The 5,522-nt window shown below is 43.7% G+C and overlaps 2 long non-coding RNA genes across 2 annotated transcripts; one reads left to right on the top strand and one right to left on the bottom strand.

Moving 5' to 3' along the window:
- Positions 1-1,349: 1,349 nt before the first annotated feature.
- Positions 1,350-2,234, top strand: LOC109528009 (uncharacterized). Its single transcript, XR_002170625.1, has 2 exons — positions 1,350-1,454; positions 2,101-2,234. It is a non-coding gene; the product is annotated as an uncharacterized LOC109528009 (long non-coding RNA).
- A 3,034-nt stretch (positions 2,235-5,268) lies between these two features.
- Positions 5,269-5,520, bottom strand: LOC109528064 (uncharacterized). Its single transcript, XR_002170640.1, has 2 exons — positions 5,489-5,520; positions 5,269-5,362 (listed from the first exon to the last, which is right to left on the bottom strand). It is a non-coding gene; the product is annotated as an uncharacterized LOC109528064 (long non-coding RNA).
- Positions 5,521-5,522: the final 2 nt, after the last annotated feature.

The raw sequence follows: 5,522 nt of genomic DNA, 5'->3' as shown, positions 1-5,522 counted from the left end.
CGGCCACGTTTCACCTCCGCAACTACCCACTGATCCGCAACCAAGACCCGCTTTTGGAGTGCCCCCGCCGGCACCGGCCAAGCGCCAGCGCTCGGGCGGACGGCTACTCCGGCCCACGGGTCGACCCCAACGACGCGGGGGGGTGGGGGGGCTACGCACGCGTCTGTGCATCAGCACCCCCGGCGCACGTGAACCGATCGGCTGGGAGGCCGAGCCGACCACCCACGCTTCGACAGAACGCCCCCCGTGGCGACCGCGTTGCTGTGCAGAAGCTCCTGCAATTCGGGACCGGCATCGACGCAACCGAAACTTCTGCAAAGCTTCGAAATGTGTGTAAATAAGATAAAATGCTGTCGGCTTATGACCGACTTAGCAGTGGCCCGCCGCACACACGTCGAATGAGGCCTCAAAAGCTAACGACATTTGGGCCAGCATACATATTGTGACGTGCTTTCAAAGTCAATGCATAACAGCTATTACCACAAAAGCAATACAAAAGTAAGTGCTGCACACGTACCTTGATGTTGCAAAATTAAGTGTCATGAACTTGAGCTTGCGTGTGTGTGCTCCGGCCGAAGTGCTCCGGCCTCTTCGGCAGAAGCTCCTCACGTTCAAAATTGTTTTGCATGCTGTGCAGACGCGCCTGCAATTCGGTACCGGCATCAACGCACCCGAAACTTCTGCAAAGCTGTCGTAATGTGTGTCAATAAGATCCAGTCGGTTTCGAGCAAGCAACGGTTTATGGCTTAGCTCTTGCAGTCGTCCCTCACTCGGCTCACGAGGCCTCAAGCTAACGACATTTGGGCCAGCATACATCCTGTTGTGTTCTTTCAAAGTAAAAGCATGCAGCTATTACCGAAAGTTAACAAAATAAAAGAAAACCTGCCCGTGAAAATTTTTTTCATTACTTTTGCAGAAAAATGCTCAAGAATTGTCGCGCGCGTATATACGCGCGTGCACGCGCATCCACGCGTGCGGTGAGTGCAACACGGTGTCCAATTTCATCAATCACCTTCAAACTGGATTGAAGCTTCAAAGGACTGCGGTCAGCGGTTTGCAGGCAAAATTATTTGTTGGGCTTTGGCGCCATCAGCTGGTGTAAAGGTGTCAACACTCAAACAAAAAAAAATTACTTCGCATACAATAGAATTCTGACTTTAAAATGAGAATTCTGACTTTATTCTCAGAATTCTGACTTTAATCTCAGAATTCTTTTGTGACGTTCGTGGAGCTATGAATTGTGGGGGCCGTCAGAGTGTGTTTTTTTTTTTTTTTTTAAATAATCTTTATTGACCAAGTCAGAATACAATTCTCAGTAAACAGAAAACAAACCGAACATGTGCCGTCAGCGTGTGGTGTGGCTTGGAAGAAAGAACATTATGTCGTCACCTAGCGACTTTTTGCCTGGCCGAGGAGTGTCTGAGGACATCCTTTCACTTTTGGAGGAGCAGAGGGTGAGTAACAACAGTGCGTCGTGTTTGTTTCATTTGGTGGCTGTCGTGTCCATAGTTAACGTGCTCCATGGAAGCTTGTAGCTTCGTTGCTAGTCCGGATGTCATGAATGGATGCACCCAGTTTACATTCGTGACTAAGTAGAAAGTAACCCAATTAAATGGGTACGTCACTGTGACGCCACATAACGTTGTTGAAAAACAACACCACTCTCGACATCGAACCCCTTTGTGTGGATGACAGTGGCCGGCTGGAGCATCGTTGCAGCCCAATTACCGTGAACTGAACTGTGTCATCATAACAAGTACTGTAGTGACGTGCCGCAATTCAAGGCTATATCATTTCAAGTATGTGCACACGCACGCATAAATGAAGTCAACAGTTGCTGAACTGCTGTTTGAATAGGGACTTTATTATCATAGTTGCATATTCTAATAGAAATAGGTTAGAGTAATTTTCAAGCATAAATGTACCTGAGTACATTCTTAACGGTTTTCAACATTGAAGAGTTGCAACATGTTTGCCTGTGTATTTGATTTACAATTGTAGAGATTAGGATTACATTTGTGCTTCATACTTTAAAATTAAGCGATTATGTGTTACGGTGATTGAGTGTATTTTTTTTTTGTTTGTCTTGTTCTCGTGCAGATTGACAGTGATGTCATAGCACTGATGGACGATGCCACCCTTGCCAATTATGTCCCTTGCTATGGAGACCGTATTGCACTCTTCAATTTTTGCAAGACTAAACAGCTCCCATCCAAAAGAAAAATGGACTTTTGGAAAAATTACGTGAAAAAATGAAACTCAGGAAAGAAAGCGGGAAAGAAGACACTGCCTCAAAGACACAACAAGCCAGACAAAGAGGCAGAAAACAACGACAAATTTTGCAACCGGATGGATACACAGTGATGGAAAAATAACCAAACAGGTGAGGGAGAAGCAGGGAGGGGGTACCAGAAAACTTCAAATGTCCACAGAATCTGGGTTGAAAGACATTCTCAAGGAAGGAAAGAAACTATTTTTCCCCGATGGGATTTCTCCAAAAGGATCTGAATTGGACTTTCAGTTTGAGGTGTGGGATTTCAAACAAAACCTCCTCCCTGATGAAACCTGCCAGTCCATCGGCAATATGTATGAGGCTGCAAAGCTAACGTTGTTGCGCTTTTACATTGCAACAAGGCCAAAAGACGACCACCATGATGGCAGCACAGCGTCCAAAGAAGTCTTGGTTTTGTCACACAACGCCAGTGACAACAACTCTGAAATTGAAGAGGTCTTTGTCGATTCAAATGAAATTTACACGGCATTCGACATTTCTGTTGATTCACAAATTACTTTTGGTCCCACGTACAACACAGAGGGAGATGGAGACATCACACTTTTCTATGATGGTCCACCTGATCCACAAGATGTGATGACAATAACTGCCCATTACACTGACACATTGAATGATGTAATCATAGCATTCTCTGAAAATGCAATCTTGAACAAATCACTCAATGTGAAACGCATACTCCCAGATAATACAGAAGAAGCAGGTGTTGGATCTGGAGTACTGAGAGATGTTCTCAGCTGCTTCTGGCAGGAATTCTATGACCGATGCACCCTTGGTACATCAATTAAAGTGCCATTTATTCGCCATGATTTTCCTGCAGAAATGTGGAAAGCAGTTGGGAGAATTCTTTAAAAGGGATACCAAAATTGTTGCTGCTTCCCGTTTCCTGCAGAAAAGTGGAAAGCAGTTGGGAGAATTATTTTGAAGGGATACCAAGATTGTTGCAACTTCCCAAACAAACTTGCGCTTCCTTTCCTCGAGCAGGTGCTTTTCAACTGTGTCTATAGTGATCTAAAAGCCCGTTTTCTGCAGTTTGTGAGTAGCCAAGAGCGTGAAGTTTTGATGAAAGCCATGAAGGACTTTTCAGAAGTGGACCGAGATAATCTTGTGGAAGTTCTTGACAGCTACGGGTGTAGAAAAAGAATCTCTGCTGAAACCTTTCCCACAATACTGCAGGAAATAGCACACAAAGAGCTTATCCAAAAGCCCATGTTTGTGATTGACTGCTGGAGGGAGGTTACTCTTCACCGTGTCTCCATCAGTCTTGAAGCACTGAACAAGTTGTGCTCGGACTTGCAACCTACCTCAAAAAAGGTCTGCCAACTGCTGAAATTTGCAACTGATTTAACCCCAAAGCAGAAGGAAGTGGTAAATCATCTGAAAAGGTTCATCAGAGAGTTGAATGAATTCAAATTTCAGAGGTTTCTCCGGTTTTGCACTGGATCTGATCTTGTTGTAACCAATGCCATTCTTGTGGAGTTCCAGGAAATGACAGAGTTCAGTAGGCCGGTGGGGGACACATGTGGAATGGTTCTGCATATTGCTGACAGCTATGAAAATTTCCCAGATTTCCGATCAGAATTCAATGCTGTTCTTGAAAGCAATGTCTGGGTGATGGACATTGTTTAGCTTTTTCATACACGTAATAAGGCATCGTAGGTTGCATCATCACTACATGGCTTGGGTACATTACATTGTTCACTGTTTACAATAAGTTTGTAGAAACAAACGTTGCATTGTTTGCTGTTTTTATAGTTACTGTATATAGAAATAGTTTGCATTTGGTATTTGTAGAAACAAACGTTGCATTGTTTGCTGTTTTTAGTTACTGTATATAGAAATAGCTTGCATTTGGTATATTACAGTAATATACAGTTCTGTAAAGTTCTGGGGTTTTATATACAAAAAAGCCTAAGAAGTTATCCATAACCATTGGATGGTTGTTTCAACAGCTATGCTGTATTATTTAGGTCAATGCTTCTATTATTAAAAGTAAGATTTTATTGCGTTCAATAAACTTACTCTTCATCCTCTGTTTTTCTGTCTACACATGAATGTTGACAGTTAATATCCTTGTGTGCAACGGTGAATGGTTTAAGAACATTTTACAGATATTTTCTAATGGCTGTGAAGCACGTCGGCCTCACAGTGCCGAGGTGCCGGGGTCGAATCCGGTTCCGGCCTTCCTGTGTGGAGTCTCCGGCTACTCCGCATCCTCTGAATCCGGTTCCGGCCTTCCTGTGTGGAGTCTCCGGCTACTCCGCATCCTCCCACATTCTAAAAAAATGCGTGGCAGGTTAATGGAACACTCCAAATTTTCTGTGATTGTGAGGGCAGATGGTTGTTCGTCTGTGTGCACTGCGATTGGCTGGCAACCGGTTCAGGGTGTCCCCCGCCTACTGCCCAACGACTGCTGGGATAGGCTGCACAGCATACCTCGTGACCCTTGTGAGGATAAAGCGGATCAGAAAAAGTATGGACATGTTTTCTATCAATATTAACAATAAGACATCCATCCACTTTTGATCCACTTATCCTCACAAAAGTCACGGGGCATGCTGGAGCCATGGCACTGTTGTTTAAAATAAAGGGGTTTCAGAAAGGGCAAGTCTGTGCACTTCCAGCCCACTGCTGAAAAGAGTGCAATCTAGAGGAGTCAAAAAACAACAACTGGTTTATGGAGCAAATTTGAAGCTTCATTTTCTCATCACTACCAGTTCTAAAAATTGCATCAGTCCACATGTCAAATAGACTTCAGTAATTCCTCTCTCAATTTAACATACAAGTCACTTGCATCCAAAGGATCTGATGGCGCGTGCCATTCATTTTCCTCCATAAGCAAGCAACACAGTTCAAATACAGTTTCATCACAAGGAAAATTGCCTTTTTTTTAATGCACTCTTCCATACATGCAGTGACCTCTTCCGTTCCAACAGGTTTTAATTGATCCTCTGCACTGTGCATCTCAGGGAATGAACACATGACGACTGATCGACCTGAAGCTGTATCACGGTGCAATCTTGGTCTTATTTTGTGTGCGTTCCACGTGTTCACAACTTCATCCAGCTCATCCTGAACAAAAAGCAGCATAGTTAAGTATTATATTTTCATCATTCGTCCAAAAAGAATTCATGTCGAGAAAAATTATTCTCTCACCATTCGTCCAAAAAGAATTTATGTCCAGAAAAAAATTTCTACCTGCACAAGAATAAGAAAGCAGAACGGATAAGAC

The sequence above is a fragment of the Hippocampus comes genome, unplaced genomic scaffold (genome assembly GCF_001891065.2).
Source record: "Hippocampus comes isolate QL1 unplaced genomic scaffold, H_comes_QL1_v1.1 scaffold737, whole genome shotgun sequence".
Classification (NCBI taxonomy): Eukaryota; Metazoa; Chordata; class Actinopteri; order Syngnathiformes; family Syngnathidae; genus Hippocampus; species Hippocampus comes.
The sequence above is the reverse complement of the archived record's forward strand: the minus strand, read 5'-3'. Positions and strand labels throughout refer to the sequence as shown.